General features: G+C 39.1%; 1 protein-coding gene and 1 long non-coding RNA gene across 4 annotated transcripts in view; both read left to right on the forward strand.

The window, feature by feature from the left end:
• Positions 1–4,544: 4,544 nt before the first annotated feature.
• Positions 4,545–6,272, forward strand: LOC116561677. Its single transcript, XR_004273552.1, has 2 exons — positions 4,545–4,749; positions 5,806–6,272. It is a non-coding gene; the product is annotated as an uncharacterized LOC116561677 (long non-coding RNA).
• Positions 6,273–15,036: 8,764 nt separating this feature from the next.
• Positions 15,037–17,189, forward strand: part of CUNH18orf63 (chromosome unknown C18orf63 homolog) — a 44,613-nt gene continuing 42,460 nt past the window's right edge. The window contains exon 1 of one of the 3 annotated variants that reach the window (XM_032293752.1): positions 15,037–15,149. The gene's annotated coding sequence lies outside the window, so the exon portion shown is untranslated. Of the gene's footprint in view, positions 15,150–15,486; positions 15,533–15,701; positions 15,773–17,189 lie in introns of those variants that run through there. The other 2 variants (XM_032293749.1, XM_032293751.1) reach the window with 2 other exon arrangements.

Here is a 17,189-nt window from a genome sequence, read left to right on the forward strand (position 1 = left end):
GAAATTTTTATGTAATTTAAACTTTTCAAGTTATATAAAGTAATAAATACTCATTAAATGACCAAGTTATATCCAAAATGGAAACAAATTGCTAACTACATAAAAGTTTCTTTCTTGGCTTCTTAAATTTTATAAAAATACTAAATATGTTTAGGTCTATTGATCAAAATATGAATTTAGTGAAAAATAATTTTATATGAGAAAAAAATCTTCAGCGGTAAATTTTTGTCCTGAGATAAAATGATTGCTTTTTCCAAAATTTACAAACAGAAAAATTATAGGACTAAGAATGGGAGTTTGGGAAAATAATGAAAGTTCTAAACAAGTTGAAAAGGATTTATAGAAGATGGGCTTTGTGAAGGAAGTTTTATGTGTGATTGGATTGGCTAGGATTTAGAAACAAATTGTTTATGTGTTTTTCTAAAAATTAAAACACTGGTGTCAGGAGTTGCTGACACAGGACCTCTATATTTAAAATAACAAGGATTTCCTGAAGTACTGATCTGTTCTTAATAAAACTACAAGACGTTTAGATTTTTAATTCTAAAACCTGTTTAATACCGATGTTCTGAACTGCACAATTTTTGTTGCTGCCATTTCTTCCTAAGATCTATTTAATTTCTCTAGTTTCAGGTTTAAAATGTTGTCCTTTTCATTGAAAATGGTAATTTCATTTCCTGTGGTAAAGTTTCCTTTTGAAATTTCTCAGATTCACATCTCAGAGATTCAACTTTTACTGTATCTCGTGACCTTGACTTGCAGGTCCAACATCCCTGCCCTCACCTTTTTCTTCCCCTTGTGAAGGCCTGGAGTAACAGTGCTCTTCTCCAACTTTGTTATCAGTTCCTATAACTTTTTTTTCCAGTTCTAACTCTGCTTTTTTGGCCTGAGACTGAAATATTTATCTAAAAGGCCTAAAAAGCAATATTTTCCTTCAGTGTAACTTAATTCTGTACTCTTAGCTTTTCTTGTTGTATATGAATTATTATCTTATAACTTTGGACATAGTCTTCAGATGTCTGATTAAATTTAAATACCCTTTTGCATCAGGCTTGGCATCCAGATTATCTAAATGAGCTTCCATAAGGAGAAACAATCACCCTGCCGAAGGTTTTTCTTTCCCTTTTTAGTAGCAGATCCAAGAAACAAAAATTTTACATTTTGTCAAGATAACTTTCTATGTCACCTTTATTAGATTTTTGATTACTTAGGAAAACTAAGCTTTAAAAGGGTTAAGGTTTTTATGTCTATGTCACTTTCTGGAGTCTTTTGACTATCATTCTTTTTAAATAAATGACTGTTATTTTACAGTGACCTGTTACTCTGTTTTGATTAAGTGGTTTGAGTATTTTAACATCTTTGATAAATTTACCTAAAATCAAATCCTAAGTTAGGCCTTTTTGACCTAGAATTAATTTTAGGATTTTTCAGATGAGCCTGTGAAAAGCCTCCAAAGATATATCTCATATTGTAGAGATATTAGTTAGGCTTATTTGGTAAACTGTGTAGGAAACATTGTCAAATAAGTGATACTAGATCTTTTAGTTATATTTATGGGTATGTTGTTGATAATCATGTTTCAAAAATTACATAAATTCACAGAAATCTAATACGTTAGACATATTAGATAGGTTGATCCCATCACTGAGGAACAATTAAGCCTTACTACACAATGGTTGATCCCTGATGTTTTCCGAGAAAAATCTTTATCAGAAAAGGGAAATGTGAAAGTTAATCATACAAATTGGGTCATTTTCATATTCAACTAAAACAAAGTTGAGAGTCCAGGGGGAAAAAGCACGCAGAGCACATAATATAGTAACATTGCACTAAGAATGTAATTCTCTGCGAGGCTGGCTTCAGAAATTGCCTGTTGTAATCTGAAATCTGTTTTATCTAGTAACTACTGAAACAACCTGCTGCAACTCTAAGACCAGTTTTACCCACTACTATCACTCACCAAACTTTCTGATGCCAATGAACTTTCAGAGTAATACATAACATTTCTAAAACTTCCAACCTGGCTTGTTCTTCAGACATACTAAAGACTGAAGACTGAAATAAAGTATTCTCTGTATGAGGCCAGAATTGCAATTCTTGCTTCCCAAATAAAGTGTTTTAAATTTAGAGATTCATCTCTATATTTTGACTTCAATATTATCAATAAAAACATGTTTCTGTTCATGTCTTCCACTGAGAAATGTAATACTTTTTCCATCTTAACTAAGCACTTATCACACACTGTGGCCATAACTTTTGTAGTTTTTGGTGCAAAGGCAAAACTAACAGGAATTTTTTTTTCTTCACAATTGCACAGATCGAAGATCATTCCTACCTTAGATCTTAGCAATCTCAGCCTATTTTTTTTTCTTTCCTTAAGTTGAGAACTTTCATTTTTTCACTTAAAGGAGGCACTTCACAGCCTCTCTTTAGCATATCTGAATTGCCAGCATCACTACTGTTGCACTTTGGGGCCATGAATAAGCAAAAGAAAGGTCACTGGAACATACACTGTAATACCCCAACAGTCAATCTGATAGCCAAGAAGGCTACTAAGTGGCTAATGGGTGTGGAATGCTTACAATGTGGGTATTCTGGATAAAGGGATGACTCACATGCTGGGATGTGAGGACAAAGCAGGAAGGTGCCAGATTTCATAGTGCTACTCAGAATGGTGCACAATTTAAAACTTATGAATTGTTTATTTCTAGAATTTTTTACTAAATATTTTTGGACTTTGGTTGACCGTTGGTAAATGAAATCATGGAAAATGAAACTGTGGATAAGGAGGACTATGTTAGTTCCATCCTGTCTTAGGACTTCCGTAGATTCGTAACAACCACCACAAACAAGATACAGACTGTTCTATCACCAGGAAGGTCTCCCTGTTGCCACCACTTTATAGTTATATGCACTGCCTTTCCCGTACCACCCCTACCCCTCATAACCAGCAATGTTTCCCATCTATATAATTTTGTCATTTAAAAAATGTTATATAAATGGAACCATACAAAATACAATTTTTTAGATTGGCTTTTTTCACTTAACATGATGCCTCTGACATTCATCCAAGTTTTAACATGTATCGATAGTCAGTGCCTTCTCATTACTGAGTATTATTGCATGGTATGGACATACAAGAGTATCACAGTTTATTTAGCCATTCCCTTCTTGATGGTCATTTCGGTTGCTTCTAGTGTTTAGCTATTACAGCAAAGCTGCAATGAACAATTAGTGTATAGGTTTTTATGTGAACATAAGTTTTTATTTTCTCTAGGATAAATGCCCAGAAGTGTGACTGTTGGGACATATGATAAGTGTATGTTTAGTTTTTTAAGAAACTGCTGAAGAGTCTTCCAGCGTGGTACCACTTTATATTCCTACCAGCAGCGTATGAGAGATCCAGCTTTTCCATATCCTCGTCAACACTGGTATTGTCACTATTTTTTATTTTAGACTTTCTAATAGGCATGTGGTGGTATTTTATTGTGGTATGAATTTGGGACATCTGGACCATCTTTTCATTTACTGAACTTATTTGTCACCTAGGTATCCTCTTCAGTAAAATGTCTTTTCATGTCTTTTGCCCATTTAAAAATGTGCCCATTTTAATTTTTAAAATGTTAAGTTTTGAGAGTTCTTTTTATATAGTAGATACGGATCCACTGACAGATATGGGAACATTTTATCCCAGTTTGTAGCTTGTATCGTCATCCTCTTAGTCTTCCTCAAGGCAAAAGTTTTTAATTTTGCAGAAGTCCAATTAATCACTTTTTTCTTTTATGCATTGTGCTTTTGGTGTCATTTCCAAGAACTTTACCAATCCCTATATTTTCTCATATGCTAGCCTCTAAAAATTGTATAGTATTACATTATGTAATTTATTTTAAGTCACCTACACTGGGTTTCTTTTTTCTTGTGTCTAATTGCTCAAGCACCATTTGTTTAAAAAGACTATCTTTCCTTCATTGAATTGCTCTTTCACCGTTGTCAAAAATTAGTTCATTGTACTTGGATGAAGCTATTTCTGAGTTCTCTGTTCTGTTCCATTGATCTATATACCTATCCTTCCACCAATACCATCCAGTCTGATTAGTGTAACTAGGCAGTAAGTCCTGAAATCAGGTACAAGGATTCTTTCCACTTTTTTTCCCAGAATTATTTTAGCTATTCTAGTTTGTTTGCCTTTCCATATAAATTTTAGAATAATATTGTCGGAATCTATTGATTGTGCTTGAGATTTTGATAGGAATTGCTTTAAACTTGTATGTCAATTTGGGAAGAACTACTGTCATTACTATGTTGACTTTTCCAATCCTTGCACACAGAGTATCTATTTATTTAGAAATCTCCCTTAATATTTTTATCAGCACTTTGTAATTTCAGCATATAAGTCCTGTACATGTTTTGTTAGATTTACAGCTAAACATTCCTGTTTTATTTTTCGAGTGACTGTAAATAGTATTGTAGTTTTTATTTGTTGAGTTAATTGATAATATATAAAAATACAATTTATTTTTGTTTTTTTTTTTTATACCCTGCAACCTTGCTGAACTTAGTTCTTTTGTAAATTTCTTGGCATTTACTACATACATCATTATGTCACCTACAAATGACATGTGCCTTTTATTTCCTTTTCTTGTCTTTTCATACAGGCTAGACCATCTAGTACTATGTTAAATAGCAGTGGTGAAGGTATACCCTTGTCTTGTTCTTGTTCTTAAACAGAAAGCATTCAGTCTTTCACAAGTAAGTATGATGTTGTATATCTTTCTAGATGTTTTTTATCAAACTGAAGAAGCTCTCCACTAAGTTTTCTGAGAATTTTCATTGTTAATTGGTATGAATTATATCTAATTTTTTTCTGTATCAGTTAATGTGATAATGTAATTTTTTTCTAGACTTTCATGTGATGGAATACATTGATTGATTTATAAATATTCAAATAGCCTGCATCTCTGGAATAAAGCCCACTTGTTTTATGGTATATAATTCTTTTTATATATTGCTGAATTCTATTTATAATGTTTTCTTAAGAATTTTTGTATCTATACTTATGAGAGATATTGGTGTATAGTTTTCTTTTTATGTACTGTAATCATCTGGTTTTGATGTTAGATTAATAGTGGTTTCAAAGAATAAATTGGGACCTTCTTTTCTATTTTTTTAAATTTTTCTGGAAAAGATTATGTAAAATTAATGTTAGACTTCTTTAAAGGTTTGGTAGAATTCTCCAGTGAGACCATATGGGTCTAGAGATTTCTTTTTGAGAAATCTCTAGTTTCAGTTTCTTTAGTAGTTATAGGACTATTCAGATTACCCATTTCATATGTGGTGAGTTGTAACAATTTATTCTCTTTCAGAGAATTGGTCTGCTTCATGGAATTTGCCAAATCTCTGTGTGTAGAGTTGTTCGGCATAATCCTTTATTATCCTTTCCATGTCTGCAGGGTCTGTAATGGTATCTTCAGTTTAATTCCTGATATTTGTAAGTTGTGACTTTTGTCTCTTTATTTGTCAACATTTCTAGAGATTTACTGATCTTTTAAAAGGGAAGGTTTTTTTGTTTCACTGATTTTTCTATTTTTCTTTATTTAATTTCATTAATTTTCTGCTTTTATCTTTATTACTTCTGCTTGCTTTGGGTTTACTTTTCTCTTTTTTTCTAGTTTCTCGAAGTAGGTGTTTAGATTATTGATTTGAGATTCTTCCTTTTTTCAAATGCATGTATTCAGTGTCATAAATTTCCTGGACTTTTAAAAAAATATTGAACCAGATTATACTCTTTCCCTAACCATTCTCAAGACTGCTGAATCTCCCCATGACTTCTCTCAGAGCAACCAGACTCTTTAATGCATGCATAAGACCATAATCCAATGTCTATAATCCAAGGTCAAGACTGCTTCAGACGTTAGTCTCAGTTACAAACAGCTCCAGAAGTGCTTAAAAGCAAAATTTTGGTGCCAGTGACCTGGTTCCTAACTCTGATTTAATGACTTATTAGACACCTGACTATGAACTAGTCAGTTAACTCTTCTAATCCCTTCACTTATAAAATGCTTAGTACATGGCCTGGCACACAGAAAGCAATCAATAAATTTTAGCTTGAGGGGCAGAACAAGATGGGTGAATAGTGGGCTTCACCAATCGTCCTCCTCTGCATGAACACCAATTTGAAAACTATCTACACAAACGAAGCACCTTCATATTTTAAGTTGGTGCAAAAGTAATTTTGCTTTTCACCAACAATCAGGTGAGCACTCACAGTGCCTGATTTTGACTTCATATTGCTGAAAGACGCACTGAAAAGAAGAGGAAAGACAGTCTTAAACTACTGACACCAGCCCTCCCCAGTCCCTTACCCTGGCAGTGGCTGCATGGCACAGAGAATCTGGGTACTTGGGAGAGGGAGAGTGTAATGATTGTGAGGCTTTGCATTGAACTCAGTGCTGCCCTCTCACAGCAGAGGGCAGAACTTGACGGCAGTCAGCTGACATCCACCCACAGAGGAAACATACAGACTGGCCTTGGCCAGAGGGAAATCACCCATTCCAGTGGTGAGAGCTTGAGTTCCAACAAGCCTTGTCATCACAAGCTGAAGTGCCCTGAAGCCTTGAGTGAGGGGCAGTCTAGACCACAAAGACTGCAATTCTTAGGCATGTCCCAGTGCTGAGCTGGGCTTGGAGCCAGTGTAAGGGGGGCAGGGCACACAACCTACTGAGACACCAAGTAGGGTGGCTACTGGAGTACTTTCATTATCCCTCCCCCGACCCAGGCAGCACAATCATAGCTCCAAAAGAGTCTCCTTCCTTTTGCTAAAGAGGAGAGGGAAGAGTAAAGATGACTTTGTCTTTCATCTTGGATACCAGCTCAGCCATAGTAGGACAGGGCACTGGTCAGGGTTGTGAGGCCCCATTCCAGGCTCTAGCTCCCAGACAACATTTCTAGGCACACAACTTGGGCTTGAAGGGAACCCACTGCCTTGAAGGGAAAGACCCAGTCCTGGCAGGATCCATTAGCTTCTGCCTAAAGAGCCCTTAGGCCCTAAAGAACCAGCAGTGATACCCCAGTATTATGCCATGGGCCTTGGGTGAGACTCAGAGATGTGCTGGCTTCAGGTAGTAGCTCAGTGACAGTGGAGTATAGCACCAAGCAGGCTCTTGGGGTCCCCAGTTCCAGGCCTTGGCTCTTGAATGGCATTTCTGGACCTGCCCTAGGCCAGAGGGGAGCTCACTGCTCTGTAGTGTGCAGTGGCATTTCTATATGCCAACAGTGAACAATCTGAAAAAGAAATCAATAAAACAATGCCATTTACAATAGCTACAAATAAAATAAAATAACTCGGAATTAGCTTAACCAAAGAAGTGAAAGATCTCTTCAATGAAAACTATAAACCACTGGTACAAGAAATTGAAAAGAACACAAAAAATGGAAAGATATTCCATGTTCATGGATTGGAAAAATCAATATTGTTAAAATGTCCATACTACCCAAAGTGATCTACAGATTCAATGTAATCCCTATCAAAATATCAATGACAATCTTCACAGAAATAGAAAAAACAATCCTAAAATTTATGTGGAACCACAAAACATGCAGAATTGCAAAAGCTATCCTGAGCAAAAAGAATAAAACTGGAGGAATCACATTACCTGACTTCAAATTACACTACAGAACTATAGTAACCAAAATGGTATGGTACTGGCATAAAAACATACACACAGACCAGTGGAACAGAATAGGGAACCCAGAAAAAAACCCATACATCTACAGTAAACTCACTTTGGACAATGGTGCCAAGAATATGCACTGGTGAAAGGACAGTCTCTTCAATAACTGATGCTGGGAAAAGTGAATATCCATATGCAGAAGAATGAAACAAGACCCCTATCTCATGCCATATAAAAAATCAAATCAAAATGGATTAAATACCTAAATTAAGACCTGAAACTATGAAACCATTAAAAGACAGTATCTGGGACATTAGAGTGGAAAAAAATTTCTTAAGTAATACCTACAAGCACAGGCAACCAAAGCAAAAATTAACAAATGGGATCACATCAAGTAAAAAAGCTTCTGTACAGCAAAGGAAACAATAAATAAATTGAAGGGACAAGCCAAAGAATGGGAGAAAACATTTGCAAACTACCCATCTGAGAAAGGATTAATAACCAGAATACATAAGGATCTCAAACAACTCTATAGGAAAAAGTCTAACAATCTGATTGAAAAATGGGCAAATATCTGAATAGACATATCTCAAAAGAAGACATACAAATGGCAAACAGGCATAGCAAAAGATGCTTAACATCAATGGCCATCATAGAAATGTAAATCAAAACTTCAATGAAATATCATCTCACCCCTGTTAAAATGGCTTTTATCCAAAAGACAGGTGATAACAAATGCTGGTGAGGATGTGGAGAAAAGAGGACTCTCACCTAAGAGGGGAATCTAAATTAGTACAACCACTATGAAGAACAGTTTGGAGGTTCCTCAAAGAACTAAAAATGGACCTATTATATGATCCAGAATCCCACTGCTGGGTACATAGCCAAAAGAAAGGAAATCGGTATACTGAAGAGATATGTGCACTCTCATGTTTGTTGCAACTCTGTTTACAATAGCCAAGACTTGGAAAAAAACTAAGTGTCCATCAGTGAATGAATAGATAAAGAAAATGTGGCATAAATATAATTCAATTTATCTGTTCTCCTGTCACTGAACATTTAGTGGTTTTGTTTGTTTTTTGCACTTTATTTTCTCTGACAGACAGTGCTGCTACAAACATATACTTCTTGGTGCAAACATACAAGGATTTATTTAGGGCAATGGTATACAAAGGAATAGGAATTGCTGCATTTAAGGATATATGAATGTTCAACATCAGAAGGTGTTATTTTCAAGTTACATTCCTACATTTAAAATCCTATTCTGCATCTTTACTTACCCTTGGTGTTTTGCCAGTATTATATTATCTCATTGTGGTCTAAAATTACATTTATTTGATACCTAATAAGGTTTGACATCTTTTCATATGCTTTTGTAGTCAGTGCATTTCCTTTTTATGCAAAACACCTGTTAATAACTTATATAATTTTTTCTATGAAACTGTCTTACTACAATCTATTTGTAAAAGTTGTTTACACAATCTAGAAACCAATCACATATGGATATGTACTGTCAATTTGTGGCCTGTATCTTCATTTTCTTTATTTTACTTTTGAAAAACTAAGTTTTAAAAACTTTTAATTATAGAAACATTTAGACATACACAGAAGTAGAGAGGATAGTACATGAAATTCACAAAAGTACAGATAACAGTGTGAAACTTCACTCATATTCAACAATTATCAACAGATGACCAATTCTGTCTTAGGTTTATTGTCACCCTCATCTACTGAATCATTCTAGAGCAAATCCCAGATATACCATTTCATCACTAATATTTCAGTATATATGTCTATAAGTATGGTATAGATGTTCCCAATGTAATAGTCCCCATCTAGAAAATAAATAATTCCTTAGTTCAATCAAATATACAGTCAGTATTCATATTTCTGACTGTTCTATACATTGTTTTATAGCTTGGTTATTCAAATGAGGATCCAAATAAAGCTCATACTTTTTTTTTTTTTTTTTGAGACGGAGTTTCGCTCTTGTTACCCAGGTTGGAGTGCAATGGCACGATCTCGGCTCACCGCAACCTCCGCCTCCTGGGTTCAGGCAATTCTCCTGCCTCAGCCTCCTGAGTAGCTGGGATTACAGACACGCGCCACCATGCCCAGCTAATTTTTTGTAGTTTTAGTAGAGACGGGATTTCACCGTGTTGACCAGGATGGTCTCGATCTCTTGACCTTGTGATCCACCCGCCTCGGCCTCCCAAAGTGCTGGGATTACAGGCTTGAGCCACCGCGCCTGGCCAAAGCTCATACTTTTAATTGGCTAATGTCTTTGAAGTCTCCATTAATCACTAACCTTTTTCCCCTTTAAAATTTCTTTTTTGAAGAAATGGGTTGTATGTTCTGTAGATGGTCTCATAACTTTCTCAGGCCCCAAACCTCAGCGTTAGTATTGTCTCCCCTTTTGTCTCTCATCCACATTCAATCTGTCAACAAACCCATCAGGCCATCCTTCTGAATATTTCCCGAATTCAATCATTTCCTCTTCCTCTACCACTTTAATTCAAGCTACAGTTGCCTCCCATCTAATAAGCATACTGTGGCACTAATAAAGCTCAAGCTTCAGGATCCCTCACTTGCACAGGCTCCTCTCAAGGTCCCATACCTAATTTCCCATTTGTAATTTCATATTCCTTTTCTTCAAGAAGGGCTTCCCTTGTTGAAAGTTGAGGCCCCACAAAGTTGAGGCCTCACAAAACCTGAAGCCATCCCTGTCCCTGAACTACTGTGGGAGTCTCCAACTGGTATCCTTGATTCCAATCTCAAGCCTCTGTATCTCTGTGTAATACTGGAGTCAGAGTGAACACAAATTAAATCATGCTCCTCCTAAGCTCAGTACTCTCCGCTGGCTTCCTATCTCACTTCAAGTTTTAAACCACAGCCCACAAAGTCCCACAGATCTGGGCCTTTGTTACTCTTCTGATCTCCTTTCCCAATTCTATCTTGCTCATCCCACCCAGGCCCACTGGAGTCCTTCAAACATGGCAAGTATTCTTCCACTTTGGGGCCTTTATACTTTCTCATTTCTCTGCCAGGAACATGCTTACCCATGCACCTCATCTGCATCTCTCCTCCAAAGCCATCTTATCAGAATGGACTTCCCTTGCCTCCTTGTCCAGTACAGCCCCTTGGCCTCTCATCACTGTCCCTCTCCTTGCCCTTCATTTTTTCCAAAGCAAACTCTATTTTTACTTAGTAATTATCTGCTCCCCCTCCATTAACATATAAACACTAGGATAGCATTGACCTTGTTGTTTTGCTCACTGCTCCATCCCCAGTACTAAAAGTCATCCTCTAGTAAGTAACCAATAAATAGATGCTGAATAATTAGAAATGTATTCAAAGCAAGAAAAACCTAGCCTCTTTTTGCAAAATTATACCCAATATATTTGTTATGAGAGTGCCTATCTAGGTAGCTTGTCCTGTAAATGTTGTATTGTATGAACTAAACCATCCTCCAGATTCTTCCTGACTAAAACCTGCTGGAAATCAACGTTGGGAGACTCAGGAAAGAAGTGGGGGTAGGGAGGGGTTAAACAGAGAAAGAAAGAGGCCGGTTCTGGATATCTAGTGACCAAGAGAGGAGTGGACCTCTGAGCAGCCCCCAGAGCTGAAATGGAAGGACAGTCCCCACCCAGAGCCGAAATGGAAGGGCAGTCCCCACCCAGAGCCGAAATGGAAGGACAGCCCCCAACCAGAGCCGAAATGGAAGGACAGCCCCCACCCAGAGCCGAAATGGAAGGACAGCCCCCACCCAGGGCTGAAATGGAAGAATTCCTACCAGTTCAGGATGCTGATGTGATTAAACTGAATAGGGAAAGGCAGCCATTTCTAAAATCCCACTCCCTTGTGTATCCTACTAGAAAATAGTATCTTGAGTCAATGCCTGCTAAGTATATTCTTTTCTAGTTTTTCCATTAACACAGTTAAAATGTTTAATAATGAACTGTACCACCCAACTCTTCCATTAGTCTGGGTACAACACTGATGTTACGCAAATTGAGTATCCCCATTTCTTAACCTTTAGGGAAAACAGCTTTTAAGACTTTTGTATATCTCCCATCTCTCTTGCCATTTTATTTTAGTACACAAACTCTTGGGAAATAGATACATCATTCTTTTCATAAGCCATCATCAAGTTTCAATAAAACAATGGCCCTCATTGATTTACTTTCATTAATTTTAATTAGTTAACTTATTTAAAATCTTTTTTCTAAAAAAATGTTGAGATAGTTCTTAGATATCCATGTAGTATAATAAAATTTAAAAAATATATAGTGCCTTAGTCTGTTAGGGGTGCCGTAAGTACCACAGACTGAGTGGCTTAAACAATAGACATTTATCTGTCACAGCTGACATTTATTTGGATGCTAGAAGTCCAAGATCAAGATGCCATCAGATTCTATTCCTGGTGAAGGCTCTCTTCCTGACTCATAGATGGCCACCTTCTTGCTAATTTCTCACAGAGAAAGAGAGAGAGAAAGAGAAAGAAAGAGAGACACACAGAGAGAGAGAGAGAGAGAGAGAGAGAGAGAGAGAGCTTGCACATGCACACAAGTGTCTCTTCTAATGAGAAGACCATTGTTTTTAGATCAGGCCCCCACCCTTACGATTTCATTAATCTTAATTATCTCCTTGTAGGCTCTGTCTCCAAATATAGTCACATCGGGGTTTAAGCTTCAACATATGAATTGGGGGAGGGACATGATTCAATCTATAGCAAATAAAAACCAAAGCAAAGGAAAACCAAGGCGGTAAAGTAAATTAAAACAAGAGTTAAGTTTGTAAAAAGAGGAACTAACATTCAGTAAGTGTCTGTTTTGTAGAAGTATTTCCAAACATTTCATATGTGTTATCTCATTTAATCCTAACAAGAAGACTCTGAGCTAGTTACTATCATTCCCATGTGTCATATGGTCAAATAGTATCTTAGAGAAGCAAAATATCAGGCCCAAGGACACATAGTAAACGTGACTAGTATTAAAACATACTAGTATAAGATACAGCCTTCATAGCCTGTTTTATACTTCTTCCCTATGGTTTTAATGTTAACTATAACTGACACTTAAATTGTCCCTACATTAAGCACTGATATAAGTATTTTATGTATTTAATGTGCATTAACTCCTTTATTATGTTAAGGGGTATATTATCACCCTAAACAGTACTATTATAATCCCTGCTGTTAAAGTAATGAAACTGCACTACAGGGAGGTTAAGTGTCCTACCTTAACATCACATAGCTAGTAATTGGCAGACCCAGGATTCAAATCCAGGCAGTCTGGCCCCAAAGACCATGCTCCTAACCACTAAGCCACAGCTCCTCTCATGCACATATAAAGATGCATTTCCTTAAGTCCTGCACAATTGCTCAAAGTGGATCTCAAATTTGCTTCTTATTGGCTAAATCAAAGATGGTAACAAGATTCAGAATTCATGACATAAAATGATACCAGTTTCTCATAGGCATAATATAAAAGCTTGGGAGAGATCCACTTGTGAAAGCATTCAGTAAATGTTTGTTAAGCACCTTTTATGTTATTAGCAATGGCCTATTTTGTATTTGGGTATTTGGTAATGTGAACATAATTTAAAACTTCAAATGTCTTTAATTCTGCCTTGGTTAAAATTATTGTTGAAACCAGAGGCTATAAGTTCAATAGCACAGATATTAAGAACATAAAGTGTTGATACATGTGCTTTTCAAATAAAGATCACTTGGCTTCCCTTTGTTTATATAGATAGGCAAGACTAGTGGATATCCACTGTTACCACAAAATTTAAATTGAATCTATATTTACTTTCTACCTGTCTTCACAAAACAAAGGTTTTTTTCCCCATGTGTATATACCAAATAGGACAAAGAGATTTTCTGTAATATTGAAAGATTTGTTTTAATAATTCCAAGGACTGTGACATAAAACCTTCAAACTATAAATGTTAAATTTGAGACATTACATTCATTAGACTATTTCAGAAGATTGTGTTTTGTTCAATTAATACAAAGTATATTTGTCTTAGGAGGCTGACTTCTCTCAACAATCTTGTGATAATCACTTACTATGATCTCACATCTGGGGTCATAAGTAACCAAACAATTGTAAATATTGAACATATTCTTATTAATAGGCGGATATTGAAAACATTCCTCTTTGCCAAAAATTATTTTGCAAATAAAATATGTAAATGACTAACTGATTAGACTTCAAACACAATATAAAATCTCATTCTTTGACAATACCACTTCTGGGAGCTGGGAAGATGTGAGATTGAAAAGTAGCAAATCTCTGACTCAATGAAAATTTCCTGACATTGCACCCATAAGGTTCCTCATCATCTCCCTGACCTTATATTGGGGTGTCCCAGGATCCAGTGTGAGGGTTCCTTTTCTTCCTACACTCACTCTCTTGGAGATCCAATCTGGTCTCGGGTTTTAAATAACATCTATTACATGCAAATCTTTCCCCAGAACTCTTATTCTTCCTCTTCATGTCTCAGTGTCAGCAAGTCCCAAACTGACACGAACCCTCCTGATCTTCATCGCCAAACTTACTCCTCTTAGACTTCCCCTTTGCAATGAATGGCAATCCCATCCATCCTTCTGAATTCTTAGTATAAAAACCCTGGAGTGATGCTTGATTCCTCTCTCTCTCTCTCAAACCCCACATCCTTATCCAAATCCTATTAAATCTAATTTCAAAGTATATCCAGAATCCAATCCCATCCCACCCCCTCCACTGCCACTACTATGATCCAAGCGACCTCTCTCCTTACTGCCATTGCCTCCTAACTGCTTTTCTTCCTTTCCCGGTCCCCTTCCGTCCATTCTCAGCTCAGCAGACTGGATGCACCTTTAACACTTTCATAGCTTATCCGGCCTAACCCTGTCTGGCTCTCTTTAACTCCTCGGCCTCAAGGAGCCAGCTCTTTCCTGCTCTGCTGCAGCCAGCTGGTGCCCCTCCTGCCCTGGCCTTTGTACGATTCCCTCTCTCATAACACACGTTCTCCCCCGAGACACGCACAAGGCTGCCCACTGTCATCGTTTTCATGTCTATCTCAAATGTCCCCTTCTCCATGAGGCCTTCCTGACCACACGATCAAACGTAACGACCTCTCCCTGGCACGCCCGTCTCCCTAACCTACTTAATTCTTCTCCAATGCACCTATCACCATCTGCCACACTAAGATTTTGCACATTTATCTTGCTTACCTGTTTCTCTCAAACTCCCTAGGAAAATGTGCGTCCCAGGCGGACCGGGAATGCTGCTTGCTTAGTGCTCTAGCAGCGGCCCCTAGAAATGCGTCTGTACACGGTAGGCGCTTATTGCATTTGCTCCCACGAGCTTGCACCATGCTTCTGTTGCACACCAGGCATTAAGATGTTCCAGTTATGGAGATTCCGCACCACTAAAGGAACTGGAGAAGCTGTCAAGTCGGGCATGAGAATTTGAGGGGAAATGTGCGGAGGTGAGAGGCCAGGGCGCCCCTGAGCAGCACGCCGTCAGTCGGGGCTTCAGCGCCGGCAGCTTCCGGGCAGTCATTCGTGTTCGCTGATCCAGCTTTCCCGCCTTTGAGGGCGGGCAGAACCTTGTGCCCCGTCCCAACCACGCCAGCGGGCGCTGAGAGAAGCTCTCAGGGAATCACTGGGTCCTACAAGGCCGGCTTTGGTGGACTCCTGCGTTGGCGGGAAAAGTTGACATTCATTGCGTGCTAGGACGCAAGGCTTGCAGGGCATGCTGGGAGAGCGCAGGGCACGCTGGGAGAGCGCAGGGCACGCTGGGAGAGCGCAGGGCACGCTGAGATTGTCTCCTGAGGGCCGCGAGGAGGGTGCGAGGGACACGCTGAGGAAGGTGGGGCACGCTGGGCAAGCTGGGAGCCAGGGGCGTTTCCCGAGGGCCGCGAGGAGGGAGTTGCCGCACGCGGGTTCTCAGTCGATGCCCCGCGGAGGCCAGGAGGCTTGGCCTGGGGCCGCAGCTGCTTGGAGGAGGCCGAGTGGAAGCGAAGGAGGCCGCCGAGGCCCTGCCGCCCACCCGCCCTTTCCTCCGCCTGAGGAGAAGCCTGGGGGCGTTGGAAGCGTTGCTTTCCCAGTTGTCAGGCGGTTTTCCCGATTCTCTTCCACACGCTTGGGGAGGCGCAGGTCAAGGCCGTTCTGAGCGCGGGATCCCAGTGCCTGTGCCCTGAGGGCGTTGGTTTGGATCACGAAAAAAAGTCTTCATCTCCAAAGACCCATGAGCCCCAGTTGTTCTGGCATTTTATGTACTGGAAGTTTATAGAATCACCTTTTAAAACGGATTTAGCAGAACAAAGACTTTAGATTCGTTTCCACTCATGTCCGTGACTGTGGACACAGCCAGGCCGGGAGAGGGTGGGCGCTTGCCTGGGGGCCGCCCTGAACCCCGCGCCCAGGCTGATTTTTAGGAAGGGTCCCGTGGGCAGAGGCCAGTGGGGCTCCCGATGGGGCCACGGTCCCAAGGCTTCGCGCCGCACTGCACGCGCCGGGCGCTCCCAGGGCTTGGTCCTTGGGGGGTCTCCGAGTCCTCGCGTGCGGAATTGTGTGGGTTCCCGTTGTGCGCTCCTAGCACTTGTTCCTTGCCCTGCTGGGGATTCGGAACAAGGATGAAATCCCGGGACAGGAACGTAGTGCAGCGACCCCCTGGACAGGATGTTCATAGCGCATCCGTGGTTGTTAACAAGGCTTGGCCAGGCTTTGAGCTTCACAATATACTTCTTTACAGCCTAGCCAAAGAAAACTACACCCTTTTTGAATCTGAAAATTTTGCTAACTAGGAACTCACAAAATTAAAAAATAGTAGTGATTCTAATAAATCCATGCTTATCCCTGATCAGATCACTCTTGTTTACATACAATTTTCCAATCCGTGAGTATTTGAAGATTGGCAAAACGGGAGGACTTGCACCCAGGAACTTTTCAGTGACCTGGAATTTACCTTTCTACAATAATTTAAAGGAAAAATGAGATCTGCTGGGTGCAGTGGCTCACGCCTGTAATCCCAGCACTTTGGGAGGCAGAGGTGGGTGGATTGTTTGAGCCCAGGAGTTCAAACCAGCCTGACCAACATGGCAAAATCCCGTCTCTACTAAAACACAAAAATTAGCCGTGTGTGGGGGCACACACATGTAATCCCAGCTGCTCTGGAGGCTGAGGCATGAGAACCTCTTGAACCCCGGAGGCGGAGGTTGCAATGAGCCGAGATAGCGTCACTGCACTCCAGCCAGGGCGACCGAGCAAAACTTGGTCTCAAAAAGCAAAAGAAAAAGAAAGTAATTTTAGTTGGAAATGTGTGTTAGAAATGAAGGTAACAGCCCACAAACTTTCACCCACGTCTTTGTCCTATTTTCTTTAAAATATGTATTTGTCCTGAGCCAAACCATAATCAGCCTTTTGCCATATATTTTACCTTGATCATTATTGATGCTATCTACTAGAAAACTTCAGGTGAAGAGAATTAAAAGTGTGAAGTCAGCAGTGTTTACCTTGGAACTTGT

This window comes from Sapajus apella, unplaced genomic scaffold, assembly GCF_009761245.1.
Source record: "Sapajus apella isolate SASKATOON/1434 unplaced genomic scaffold, GSC_monkey_1.0 scaffold30, whole genome shotgun sequence".
Taxonomy (NCBI): domain Eukaryota; kingdom Metazoa; phylum Chordata; class Mammalia; order Primates; family Cebidae; genus Sapajus; species Sapajus apella.